The sequence below is a fragment of the Melitaea cinxia genome, chromosome 27, assembly GCF_905220565.1.
Source record: "Melitaea cinxia chromosome 27, ilMelCinx1.1, whole genome shotgun sequence".
Classification (NCBI taxonomy): domain Eukaryota; kingdom Metazoa; phylum Arthropoda; class Insecta; order Lepidoptera; family Nymphalidae; genus Melitaea; species Melitaea cinxia.
In genome coordinates this window covers 9,871,731-9,886,167 of record NC_059420.1, presented here as the reverse complement: position 1 = coordinate 9,886,167, position 14,437 = coordinate 9,871,731, and the positions used below count along the sequence as shown (strand labels likewise).

General features: G+C 35.0%; 1 long non-coding RNA gene and 1 pseudogene across 1 annotated transcript; both read right to left on the bottom strand.

The window, feature by feature from the left end:
* Positions 1-1,450: 1,450 nt before the first annotated feature.
* LOC123666999 lies at positions 1,451-5,912 on the bottom strand (annotated as a pseudogene).
* Positions 5,913-6,204: 292 nt separating this feature from the next.
* Positions 6,205-7,116, bottom strand: LOC123667029. Its single transcript, XR_006745357.1, has 3 exons — positions 7,016-7,116; positions 6,841-6,931; positions 6,205-6,754 (listed from the first exon to the last, which is right to left on the bottom strand). It is a non-coding gene; the product is annotated as an uncharacterized LOC123667029 (long non-coding RNA).
* Positions 7,117-14,437: the final 7,321 nt, after the last annotated feature.

Sequence of the window (14,437 nt, the reverse complement as noted above, 5' to 3'; positions counted from 1 at the left end):
TGGGGGTGGAAAATTGTTACACGGACGTGGGGGCTGAGTCATTCCTACCCAGAAAGACAATGCAAATATTTCAGTATCTATTTGAGGATATTAATATTGTTTGTTACCTACATTAATTATTAACTATTATTATACAACACTAAAAATATAATGCAATATAAAGTTTTAATTGTGAAAACGAAGCTTTAAAACAAATACTCTATAAAATTAACAAATTTGGTACATCTAGCAAAACTTAAGCTAGTTATAATAATTATCAGATTTAATTTTTTTAATTGAATTTTGATAAAAACAAGAAAACACTAAAAGAATCATCATTATTTACACAATTGGGACAGAAAGGCACTATAAGTTGAGGCAAATATGTATGTTGCATCCTTGAAACGCGTGGGTAGTTTTGCGTTCCTTACTTGCAGGGCACACCTGACACAGGCACACCTTCTTTGAGTTGACACACGTGAGACGTAGCGCGTAATTCATCAGCGACATCGGCTCCACATTTGGTTGAGTTGTATTGGTGTTGATCTCCGGGTTTTTTCATCAGTGTCATCATGGTGCAGGGTTGACACCAACAAAACTATCTTATCCTTTTAGGTATGAGAGACAAGAGTTTTATCTTTTTAGAAAGCCAATCGGGAGGTAAAAACTACAGGAGGTAAAAAAGGGGGAGGTAAACTCTTAGGACTCAACACTGTGCGTTTAATTATTGACAGTGGAACCTTATCATTATCCGATATCTCTCTTGTTGTGTATAGGTTGATTACGCCCACTCAAATGCTCATCATCCTCACCAGACCACGGATCAGACGGTAATATCCGCGTCGGATGAGTCCGATTTTTCAAGAACCGCTAAAATACGCCGTCTTTCTAATTTTTCAATAGTTTAAAACCATAAAATAATCATCACAGTCATCACCGCATCACAACAGCCTTTCGCAGTCCACTACTGGACATAGGCCTCCACAAGTTCACGCCAAAAATGGCGTAAACTCATGTGTTTTGCCCATAGTCACCACGCTGGGCAGGCGAGTTGGTGACCGCAGGGCTGGCTTTGTCGCACCGATGACGCTGCTACCCGTCTTTGCCCGTAAGAGGCGACTCTTACGACACCCACAAGAAGAGAAGGGGTGGCTATATTCTTTGATGCCGTAACCACACAGGAAATACAGTCTACTAGCTATGAACTGACTAGAAAATTTTGGAATGATACGGTATGTAAGGTACGAGGTCCGAGGCCAACCGACTCGCTCTCATTTGTGAACGAGACGTGCACTTGAATAAATATTCAACAAAACTTCAATATTATATATATCACACTTGAAAATATTGTCACTTGAAGGCGAAAGGATGCGTCCATCATTAAAATACAAAAAGGGTCATCCATTAATCATGTGAGGTACGAAATTAACGGACGAGCCCACGCGTGGGCTTCAGGGCAGGAAGGCGGCACTCACGCGCGGTGCGTCCGCGCTGAGGTAGGTGGGAATGCGGCCACCTCGCACGCCCTCGGCCACACCTTGGAGTCGTGCCGCCAGCACGACTTGATCAGAACCTCGAGTTGCGGTTTCAGTCCGATCGGAAGCTCGAGCGTCTGGCCCCTTTTCACTCTCGATAGGACTTCGCTGTTACTGAGGCCTTGGAAGGGCAGGGATCCGAACGTGACTATCTCGTATAACAGTACGCCGAAGGTTCGATGCGGGGGAGAACACTCCGAGCGCCGAGATTCTTCGGAGCCATCCACCAGATGGGAAACATTTCCTTGCGGCTAAATCGATAGTAACCGTTCTCGAAGACCAGGTGGGTCATGCCGAAGTCGGCGAGTTTGACGACGCGGCGCACGCTCACGAGGCAGTTTCTGGCGGCCACGTCGCGGTGTACGTAGCGCAGCTGCGTCGGGTAGGACAGCACGCGACACGTCCAGCGCCATGCCCGCGAGGCACCGGGACGACACTTGCTCCTCTGGGTCCTCGCCTGCACCCGGGCAGGCCAGGTTCTCGAGGTCACCGTGCAGCATGTGCTCCATGACAGTGCACACCGGCTCCGTCTCAGTAATTACGGCGAGGAGCCGAACGACATTTTTGTGATCGAAACGCTTCATGGCCTCCGTCTCCGATAGGAAATCTAGTTTCTCCTCCGTGCTCGCACCCGCCTTTAGCATCTTGACGGCCATGGCGGTACGCCCGCGATCCTCAGCCCGCAGGGTGTACCCGCCGTAGACCGTCCCGAAAGCGCCCATGCCAAGTTTTCTGTTAATGACGACGCGCTCCCGGAGAATCTCCCAGCGATCGAGACCTATCGTCTTGGGCAATATCGAGTGAAGCCCTAAACCCTGTAGATGGGAACGATACTTTCGTTCTGCACGTCGTTTGCAATATATCACAGTAGCACCGAGTACGGCTATCACTATTGACAACAGCAATACTCCTAGAATCACGAAGGCTGTGCGATAGCTACTGTTAACGAAATCGGCTATCGAATGCAGGGCACACTGTTCTCCACCGTCGTCGGGCAAGCGACCGTTCGCGGTTCGCCAAATCAACAAATCCTCTTGCAGCCGGAGCCGGCCGCGCTGCCGGCGGCCCACCTCGCGCCGCCGCCGCCGCCTGTCCCATTGCAGCACGAGCAGCGGCGACGATCGCGCGTACAAGGTGCCATTGTTGTCGTTGTTGCCTGCCGCCTCCCACTCGAATGGTCCCGCTGATTCTTTAAATTCCATTCTTGTTGCATTTGAAACCAAGGATCTAGTGAGTTCGATATCGTGAAGTTTGTAAAGAGCTATGGGTCGGTCAGTAAACAGACTTTTTAATAAGGAAACCTACTCCATATTGGCGTTTAGTCTCGCCAAAGTAACAGAATATATGGTCTTCACTTTCTTCCATATTATAACCTGTACGCCTGATTTCTGATAGACCTATGATATCATATTTGATAGTAGATATAGATTGTTTGAACTCCAATAGCCGTTCATCTGATAGTAATGATCTAGCATTGTATGAGAGACTTAATATCTGTATTTTCCGGTTTCTTTTTTACGAAATATAGATCCATTTTATTTTTCTTGCTCCGATTTTTAGAAATAATTTCATGTTCTCAACATCTATAACTGGTTCCGAAGTCAGCGATAAATTTCTCTTTTGACATTGATGTTTGTTGTTAAATTTTCCAGATAGAATTACTAGCTTTTTGTCTTTTATAAATGCCTTTTTTCCCTGTTCTTGTTCTTGTTGTAGCTGGGTACTAAGCTTCTGTCTTTCTTCCAGAACTACCGAGGGATAGTCTTCTATAATGTAGAAATTAGCGGAATTTTGCGGCATTTTCTTGTTTTTGAGTAATTCAATTTTTTACCCATGGTAGTGAACGTAACAATTATGGGTCTTATCTTTTCAAATTTTTTCCCATGCGCGATACACACTCAATATCTCTAATTCCGCAATCGACTTTCATAATATTATTTATAATATCTAAAACGTTATCTTGTAAAGTTTCTTCTACTCCGAAAAAAATTATATTTTTCTTTCTTATTAGTCTTTCAAAGTTTTGAATTTTTCGTGCTTGTTCTTCTGTAATTTTTTCTAACTGCTGTTGTCTGGTTTCAAAAATGATAAAATTTTCATCTATATTTTTATTAATGCTGTTTGGAATATTCTCTTTCATTTCTTTTAGCTCCCTTGATTGTTCACTGAATTTTGCTTGTAAATCTTTTAACGTTACTGTGATTTCGTCCATTTTTTATTTTTTCCTGCACTCTAGCTGTACTTTGTGGTACTAGCTTCGATTTTGCCCTTAGCTAAGTAGATGGGTATTTAAAAGATATAAACAGTTCTTCCGATTTGTTACAGATGGCGCTTTTTCAAAAAATTGTAATATTAGTTCGACAACTATTCGTTTTTTTAAATTGTTCGTTAATTAGTTCACAGATTAACTTATTCATGTTTTTTTCACAATGTTATTATGACTGTCACAACTGTTTCACTCTCATTATTTGTATTTCCAATGATAAGTTTATGGTTTTATGGATCGATTTATGCACACATTAAGTTTGTTCTTGTTATAACACTTTTTGCACTGTATTATGAACTTTCGTAAGTCAATTCATATCGACATATATTTAAAGTGTCTTATTTTTCACTTTAACTTGCTTTTTGTTTGAGTTTTTCACTATTTTTCAAGATTTATTTATTATTTTTACACGATACACACAGAGGGAATGTTTACTGTTCCGCTACCCTCTGTCCAATACTCGAGATAAAACAGAAATTGATAAGAATTATACTTGTCTGTAATAGTCTTTCTTACTCGACCAGGCCATGTCTTTGATCTCAATCTGTAAATAGATATAGTTAAAATATTGTGGGCAGGTGACATGTGGTAGTTTCGACACACACGATTGGCTATCGCGTGTTTGTCCTGATCATTTCATGGTTACATGGTTACATGGTCATTTTATGGTTACTTTTTGTCTTATACATGACTTTAAATTTTTAAAAGAGTACCGAGAGTTTTTTTCCTCCAGCTTTTTTTTTCTCGGCGGCCGAGGACATAAAAAAAGTCTATGTTTACCGAGACATTAGAAATGTAAACGACCGCTTCTTCAAATATTTCTTCAAGGTCTGATTTAATGTAACTCAAGTCTATAACCGTTTCTGATATATGCCGTATTTCACTATCTTCCTGTTCATCAATGACTGTATCTTGGATTTGAGTTAATGTTGAATCTGACTTAGTTTTACTCATATCACTGAACGTTTCAAGTTTACTTATCGTCATATCAGATTTGGATTTTTCTGAAAGCGATGGAGTTACTGATAGAGACTTAGATTCCTTATCTTTTCCATTGTAACCTTCCATGTACTTTAGTAACATTTCAACAAGCGTCTCATTATCTTCTCATGTTCTCCCGTGACCATGGTTGCTGTAAAGTATCCGAAACATCGGGAATCAAAAGTGAATAATAAACCGCGATAAAATCCGAAAAAAGTGTTTTAGATTTTTACGTTTAAATTTGAGTCCGATAAACGTCGGTTTATCGGACTCAAATTTAACTCCTTTAGTGTTTATTTCAATTATAGGTTTTTCGAAGTTCTTATCCTCTGTCAAGAGGAATTCCATAAGAGTAATCTTCTTATCATCATTGTCATCTTTTTCAACGCAGCCTGTTGTCGCTAGATATTCAGTCAATGTCTCCATTTTATTTTCTAATTCTATATTAACTTTAGTTGGTACGTATTTCTTCTCTTCGGGACTAGTTTCGCTTTTAAAACAACTACCTCTACTCCTCTTTCTATCGTCTTTCTGACTTTTTACAATCGTAAAAAAGAAGTCTATTAGATTAGCTATACGACGTTCAGTTCCGTCTTCATCGTCTGAGCTTAGGTCAGATTCTTTTTTGACCAATAGCCATCGTTTTTCTTTGAATTTCTTGGAGAAGACAGTTTCTTGGACAACGTGGAAGAGGTCTCTTGCGAGTTTTACTGGTGATTTGTGATTGTGTGTGTTTCGATATGTTCATATGTGCCGGGGGCTGAGCGTCGTCTTCCGCGGTTTATTCTGAAGAAGTCCCAGAGAGAGCCCAGTTCTGAAGATAATGGAGCCCGATGATTCGTCAGCCTCGCACCAAGCCGGCGGAAGGCCTGAGTGGAACCGAAATAAGTAAATTATTTGAATGAACGTTTGATGTTTTTATGGTTCTCATAGAAACGAGTACGATCACTCCTAAAACTAATATTCCTCAACACAAGACACAATTTGCATCATTTTTTCTTTTGTTAATATCTCCTCGTTAATTTTAATTTATATTAAACGTGAATGGAAAATTTAAAAATCTTACTTTGGTTTCTTGACGAGAGCTTTTCATATTTCCCGTCGACCACTCTCAAAGCAGTGAGCGTAATCTCTGAGAGAGTACAAGACATTTTTACAACTAATTTATAAAAACGGAAAATCAACGAAAATCGCCAAGACCAAATAAATAAACACAATTTCTAACGTCACACGGTTAGGCGTTGTAGCGCTTCCCGTTGGATCATTAAAATTTGATCGGACTAGCTATGAGACATACATATTATCAATTACAGATTTAGTATCACAGGGACGCGAGGTCTTGTAAACCCTGGAGCGGAATCAATATCTAAAATTTATTTTAAATAGGGCGCCAAGATAGTACTCCGACAAACGAATGATGCATTTAGAATAAAAATACATAACACAGATTTACTAATGATTTATTATATCTAAAGAAAAGGTGAAATATAGTTAAGCTACAAAAAAAAGAAAAAGAGGGTGATTCTACAATAAATGGTTTTTCCAAACAGTTACTTAATATACTAAATTTAACCAAAAGAAACATTTACCAGATTCAATAATACTTTAGAATACAAAACTATTACTATTATTTGCTATTTATAAATTACTACAGATATATTATACACAATTCACTACTTTTAGTCTTTAAATTTTTATACAACTGAAAATAAATATCACAATACCGGATATGTTCTGGATGTGAGTGATAGGCGATAGTCGATGAGAGTCCATCTATTTGCCAGCGTCATAATAATTGGATCTTCCCATTCTTTGCAGTATTTCAGAGTGATACCATGAATCAATAGATGTTTTGAATAAGTATGCTTCCAGTATTGTTAAAAAATTATAATTAGAATAACTAAACCCCACAGCATAGGCATGTGAGTTCAAACGAGGGTAATCTTGTTATCAATATGGAACATTTAAGTAATTTTTAATAACTTTTAATAAGCTGCGGAATAAAAAATAAACAACGTTAGGAAAGAATTATTTAACCCATACAAAAACAACAACCGATAAAATAGATTCAAATCTCACCGGATAAGTCGATTGCATTTTTACATGACGGTAGTCACATTTATGGAGACGCCATTATTAATATTAAAATTTAAAAAATATGGGCTCAAGCCTAGAAACAAAAGAAAGAAAGCAATAAGTACAAACGATTATTGTTTAAATAATTCGAATAATTATTTAAATAAAACAAACTCACTCAACGGACGAAAAAATAACTTTAGGTGATCACATCTCGAGTGGATAACCGAAAATAAAATAATCAATGACACTACGACCAATCCTTGACGTTTGACAGACCCAAAGTCTGCGCGTGCGACAGAACGCAAGAAGAATTTTGTTGCCAGACATAATTAATTTTAATACAAAAGCAAGTATAAGAAATTTTCTTTTTTAATTAAATGATGGCCATGAAAGTAAAGCTTTAGGTCTTCTTTTAAAGAAAATCACAAACAACACAAAAACCTCCTACAACACCTAAAAGTGTTACAGTGCATCTTTGGTTGGGTTAAAAAAAATATTTAAAAATTAAAATTGTTAAATATTTTTTTTTGATAAAAGAATTACCAAAAAAAAAAATAAAGTCTATACGCCAAATTAAAACAAGTAAAGAATATTAGGTAGTAGAGAAAAGAATACCAACTAGAAACAACATATGACTTCACCTATAAACTATTCTAACTTCTACAGAATCAAAAGTTCTACGCTATAACTAAATCTTAAAATTTTGAAATTTAACTATATGAACTAACTATACTTAATCCTAGTTTACTTACTTATTTGCCTTAAAAGTAACCGCGGTACTAAAACTAATCGAGATTGACTACGGAGAAAACCAAGCTCTGAGTTTCATAACCTAATACCTTAAAAACTAGCTATTCACATTTCCTCAAAAACTAACTATTTAAATTTCCTTAAAAACTAACTATTTACATTTTAAAGTTAAGCATGGCCATGAAGCTTTTTCTTTATTAAAGCACGGACACAAACAAACACTGGGAAGGGAAATAAAACAGTCTCTGAATTGACTAGTAGTATAAACCCTATGCCCTGCTCATTGCTCTTAAACTATTATTAAAACTAAGACTTATCTAACGACTATTATTAAAACTAAGAATGATCTAACGACTGTAATGAAGACTCTTATAAATATCTTCATTCAGTAAAAATGTGGAGAATGTTTTCACAATGGTGAAGAAACAAAACTCGAATAGAAATTCCAGAAGTAATTTCTGACAGGTAAAAGTAAAAGTAGATTAGGAAATGTCCTAATAAAATACTAACGAGGATTAACTCTTTAGTAGTAAATAAATTTGTACTGTTGTGAGCATCAACAGTATCAAAGATTAAAAGAATTAGTCTATTTAGACAAAACAATAAAAAAAATATAGATCAGTCAAATTCGACAAGTCTGAAGAAAACAACCAATTAAGACGGATGTTTCACCAGGTCGAACTAGATCTTTAATATTAAAATCACCTAGAGGCTTTTAAAGAAAATCACAAACAACACAAAAACCTCCTGCAACACCTAAAAGTGTTACAAATTAATGCAACATACTATTGATTCATTTCTTCATATTCGTTTTGTTAGCACTTCCAGTAAGTATAGATGATGTCTGGACGTTTTTGTATGACAACCAGTTACTTTCAGCCAGAGCAGAACTTGTTTAGAAGGATTACGAATATTTCTTCCAAAGTTATTATTTCATTGATTATAAAAGACACGATTTGCATCGCTAATTCCCTTTTCTTTGTCTTTCGCCTACGTCGTAGCATATATTTATATAAACATATATAGATGTATATTTGCTACGAGGAGTCTGAAATATGTATATTTTTAATCACATATGTAAAAATCTTTCCTTATTTATTGCATTTTGAACAAAAGGTGAGACACTTAAATTTCAAGTAGCTCGAGATAAAACTATTCTTATACACACGAAAGTTGTCAATTCATTCTTAGAATATTATAAAAAAAAAAATAATAATATCATTGATATGGACTTAAATTCTTTTGATTTCTCATAAATACGGTTTTTTTTAGCTGTAAGTAATCACAGTACTTAACCACAAAGCCGTAATTTACGTTCCGTACATTACGGCACTAGATTTTTCAATTGATACTTTGTCACATATTTAGCTGCGATCCCCGCACATAACAAACATTTGTAGTGGCCATACAGATGTTTGCCGTGGTCTAGCAGTGCTTGGTGGTCTCACCACCGTGCCATTCTCATTCTCTGAATTCGATTGTTTGTTTATGGATTTTTTTATTATTTATTTTTATTTTATTTATTTAGTGCTTTTAATGTTACATGTAGTTTGATCGAGATTACTACTTTTTTGGTTATCCCGAATAATTCATATTTAATTGATTATCTTTTCGTCTTCCCACTTCGTATGACGATGACATCGACACCTATTAACTTCTTTACAGTTGAAGATTGTTACTAACGATTTGTAATGAAATGAAATGAAAACATTTATTTCTTCATAAGGTGATACACATACTTAACGAAAGTCAAAATAATGTCCTTTACAAAAATAAAAATACAAATAAATTAAAAAAAAATTCGACAATAATAAAAGAAAGTTAAGGCAGCAAAAAAATCAGACAATAAAATAAAAATTTATAATTGCATGGTTTGTTACGAACTCGGTCAATGGCGTCCTTGTATCAAAATTAATAAATACTTGTCAATCTCTTCCAATGTTCCTTCAATTGAATGTTCCTTAAAAGGAAAAGATATAATCTGCATCACTTTCTTCCTCTGCTTCTGACATTGAAGTCTTTAATTTGCATTATTTGCATGATCGCTAGCTAATTAGTTTAACACACTTCTCATCATTCTGATCATATCTGATGTACACAAAAATAAACTCTTACTTTTTTTTTGTTTGATCGAATATCTCTCTCCATGTGGAGAAGAGTTGGTTTGAAGGATATACATAATCCATACTACGAGTAACAAATGTTTAAATACAAATATCCATCCAGAGTAGGAATCGAAACAGAAACCGAAAATGTTTACTACGTCAAATCTGTTATTTTTCACTTTATCAAAAAACAAAATGCCGAATTAATTTTTCTTTTTAAATCCTATCTTCTATAAATTATTAAAAAATATCAAAAACAAACAATACACGGTTGTCATACCCATATGTCATATGTTGTGAAACAGAACGTGTTCCGATCGAATGTTCAGGTACATAAAAGTACTTACCCAAGAAGCGTAGTACTAAAGTGTTATATTTTAGAATAAGAATATCTCTTCCAAAACTAATATTCGTCAACACAAGACTCAGTACTCAGTTCTTGTAATTTGTTAAATCTTATACTATTAAACGAGCAATTCTTGTATATATGTATATATACTCATATCCTTACTCTACTTTACTCCATTTTATTTAATCCCTTTACCCCTTCCTATCTGAAAGAACGTTTCAAATTCCTTGGTGCTTCTCACGAACGCTGTCTTCGTTCTGACAGTAATTTTCTTCTTGAAATTCCTTCTCACTCCTCTTCCTTTTATGATAAATCTTTTACAGTTCAAGCCTCTCGCTTATGGAATACCTTGCCCTTGAATATCAAACGTGTACAAACACCTGCACTTTTTAAAAAGACTGTTTGGAAGCATTTTCTTCAAACTCAACAATAAACAAGTAATCCATAATTATAATGTATACATATATGTATTTATATGTATGTATTAATGTACGTAGGTATATATGTATATATGTCAGTATGTATGTATGTATTCATGTATCTATTTATGTATGTATATATGTATGTATGTATGTATATGTTTAGTTATTTGAATATTTATAATAAAGTTGTAACTTGTACACCTATGCTGACGCTAGACCATTTCCTTTGCCCTAAGGTTGCCTGGAAGAGATCGCTTTTTAGCGATAAGGCCGCCCTTTGTACCTAATGAATATATTGTCAATATTTTTTTTTCTTTCTTTGATATGTATCATTTCTTTTTTTGGTGTACAATAAAGTGTATTATTATTATTATTATATATAATCTGAATCCCGGAAACGGCTCCAACGATTTTTATGAAATTTCGTACACAGGGAATTTCGGGGGAGATAAATAAATCTAGCTAGGATTCATTTTTAGAAAATGTCGTGTTATCCCTGTTTTTAGGCAATGAAAAAAGGGCTACAATATCGTTAGAATACGAAGGTAAATTAAAGGAAATCGGCCGGTCGCGATCGACCGAAAACACAACGGTTCAAATCCTTAAATTTCGATTCAGATCGATTCTTTTTTCTTTTTTTTCTAATTGCACTCATTATTTTTTATTTAAATAGCCAGTTCCTATTTTTTATTATTATGTCGGTAAAATTCGTATTTTATCATTATTATTTTTTAATTATATTTTTTATTTTTGATTTTTTATATCTATTTATATTTTTTACTATCGTCGGTAAAAAAAATATTATTCATATTTTATAAATATGTAATTCGTATTTAAATATGATTTCCAAAAAACACTCATCATCATCATTATTACAGCCTATACAGTCCACTGCTGGGCATAGGCCTCCACAAGTTGACGCCAAAAATAACGTGAACTCATGTGTTTTGCCCATAGTCACCACGCTAGGCAGGCGGGTTGGTGACCGCAGTACTGGCTTTGTCGCACCGAAGACGCTGCTGCCCGTCTTCGGCCTGTGTATTTCAAAGCCAGCAGTTGGATGGTTATCCCGCCATCGGTCGGCTTCTTAAGTTCCAAGGTGGTTGTGGAACCTTGTTATCCCTTAGTCGCCTCTTATGACACCCACGGGAAGAGAGGGGGTGGCTAAATTCTTTAGTGCCGTAGCCACGCAGCACTATTTACTAAAAATACCGAGCTTAGCTCCGTCACCAAGATACTGTTTTTATTAAACGTGTAATTATTGTAATTTTACACCTTTCCTTATTACAGATTGATCTGATATTTTGTACACACTCTTAATCTTGATGACAACACAACATAATATATTCCATAAGATTGTAAATCTAAGATGGCCCCCGATACAAAATGGCGGATCACATATTACTTCACAACAATCTCAATATAATAAAGACTATCAATAATAGCAATGCAAATTAGATAAGAATGCGACTTCATGACGTTTCTAATAAGACTCATTGCATGTGATTTTTATTTCTTTATTTATTATGCATTTCTATCAAAAGGCGAAAAAATAAAATTTGAGTAATTTGAGATAGAAATATTCTTACACATGTGATAGTTGTCACTAAATCTTTAAATATTATATATGTATAAAAATTACAAAATAAATATAGAAAAATCAGAAACTCATACCTACCATATACGTTTAAATTCTTTGAATTTCTCCTTATAACTGGAATTATACTGAGCCGTAAGTAATGAACTAATCACAGCAGCGAACCACAAAGCGTTACGTTCTGTACTTTATAGTATTAGATTCTTCAACTAATAGTTTATTTTGAATATTCACCTTTTTATATTACTGGGGAACTTTAATGACCATTATCTAGCCCTTTTTGAAGTTAATTTTCAGTGAGCAGCATGTTGTAACAGTCGAAACACATTTTAATTTTTTCAGCAACCTCGTGATCACTTCTTATTGCGTAGATACGCCTGTTAAGGTTTTTTACATTTTTTTTTATTTGATTAATATCTAATGTTTTAAATAATTCATTATGGTGATAAATATATAAAAAATTTCGCCATAGATGTTGTTTTAAAATAACATGAAACGACCGAACTTTAGTGGGTGGATTTAGGAGGTTGTTAGTGGATTTAGGAAGTACAATCTGCATTACTATCTTCTAAATAATTTTGTATATCGGTAACAATCCGAGTTTCTTATATTTCCTGATTAGAACACATATGTATTATATTTCCATTATTATTTGTTTTGCTGGTTTACTTAGATGACCATTTATTAAACTGTCTTCAAAGGTATTCGTAGCCTTTGTAACAGTAAAAGCATAATTATGTTAGCTTCAGCTCTTTACCTGACAATTTAAGCAGATCCATCTGTGCTGCACACTGCTGTGTGGAGCATAGCTGGTAGGAGGAATAAGTAGAATTTGGCCGTGTTAGTGGTATTCTTGGACCGTCAGACCAGTTTATTTGTTTTCATTAATGCCTAGCAGTGGGATGTTGGAGACTGAATTTTCATCAAAAGTGTGTAACGTTCTGTTCTTACTAAAGCTCTGACAACCATTAATTACCATCAACTTTTTATTATGTTTGTATTAGAGGCGTTTCTAAGGATGTTTCGTCGTCGTTGTTTTTCGTCTCTTTCCCTAACAGCTTTGACGAGTCGTTCTCTGTGCAGTACAATTACTGCCACATGCGGCAGAACTAGTAAAAGAATAAAGGAAATTGAACGAGTGCAAGTGTATTTTCAGAACTCTTTTAACATCAAACAATTACTTTATTCATCAGTCTAATATATCTATATACAAGGGAGAGAGAGAGAGAAATAAAATATTAAAGAAACTAATGTCATTGCAGTGCACCTCAGAGGAGGAAGGAAAGTTATGAAATGAGTTTTCGCTGTCATATATCGTGAATAAAAATAAGTACGAACGAATAAAAGAGAAAAAAATAGTATATAAATAATACAAACATAAAATGGATGTAAATAAATTTTATCTTCTTAATATATCACTTAAAAGTCCCGCCACATTCCGTTAACAAAGTACCTACTTATAAGGCGAATATTTGTATTATACATTTATTATGTTGTTATCATGTAAGTGAATTTTCTTTTTGAGAATAAATTCTTTAAACCTATATTACACTTGATACATTTCCGGAAAAAGACAACAGCGTTTCGTCGTGCATCGCTTTAGAGAGAAAAAAAAATGTTTCTCACAAATCTTCACTCACTCGTGATAATGATATCTCTTTCAAAATTACTGCTTTTTAGTTGGTGAAACACAATCTGCATCACTCAATTTCAATTTTTTTATCTTTTGTCAAGACAAGGTCGCGTGACATACGTATAATTCATGCAGCCGAAAAACACAATCTGCATCACTCACTTCATTTTGTTTTTCTCTGCCGATATAAATCAGCCCGCAAGACATATAACACATTACTGACACGACCGAGCTGCTACTAACTAGTTGGAATACTTTCTCGTTAAGTTTAATTTACATTAAACAGTAGTGGAAAATTTAAAAAATCCTACTTTCGTTTCTTGACGAGAGCTTCTCATACTTTCCGTGGTCACTCAAAGCAGTCAGCGTAGTCTCTGATAGAGTATAACACACATGTAATTGTTCCTTTGGTTAGAAATATGTAGTAAAACTAATTTATAAGCAAAGGAAAATCAAAGAAAAACTTCGAAACCAAAAACTTTTTTGGTTATCCCTAATTATCCTAAAAATTAATTAATTATCTTTTCGTCTACCGACGTTACTATTAACTTTTTTACAACTGGAGTTTGTCATTAATTATGAACAATTCGAACAGTGATAGTGGCATAGTTAGTTACGTACTTGGTCAATGGTATCCTTGTATCAAAATAAAACTTGTCAGTCTCCTTCAATCTTCCTTCAATCAAATGTTTCTTAAAAGGAAAAGACAATCTGCATCACTTTCTTCTAAATCTGTATGTA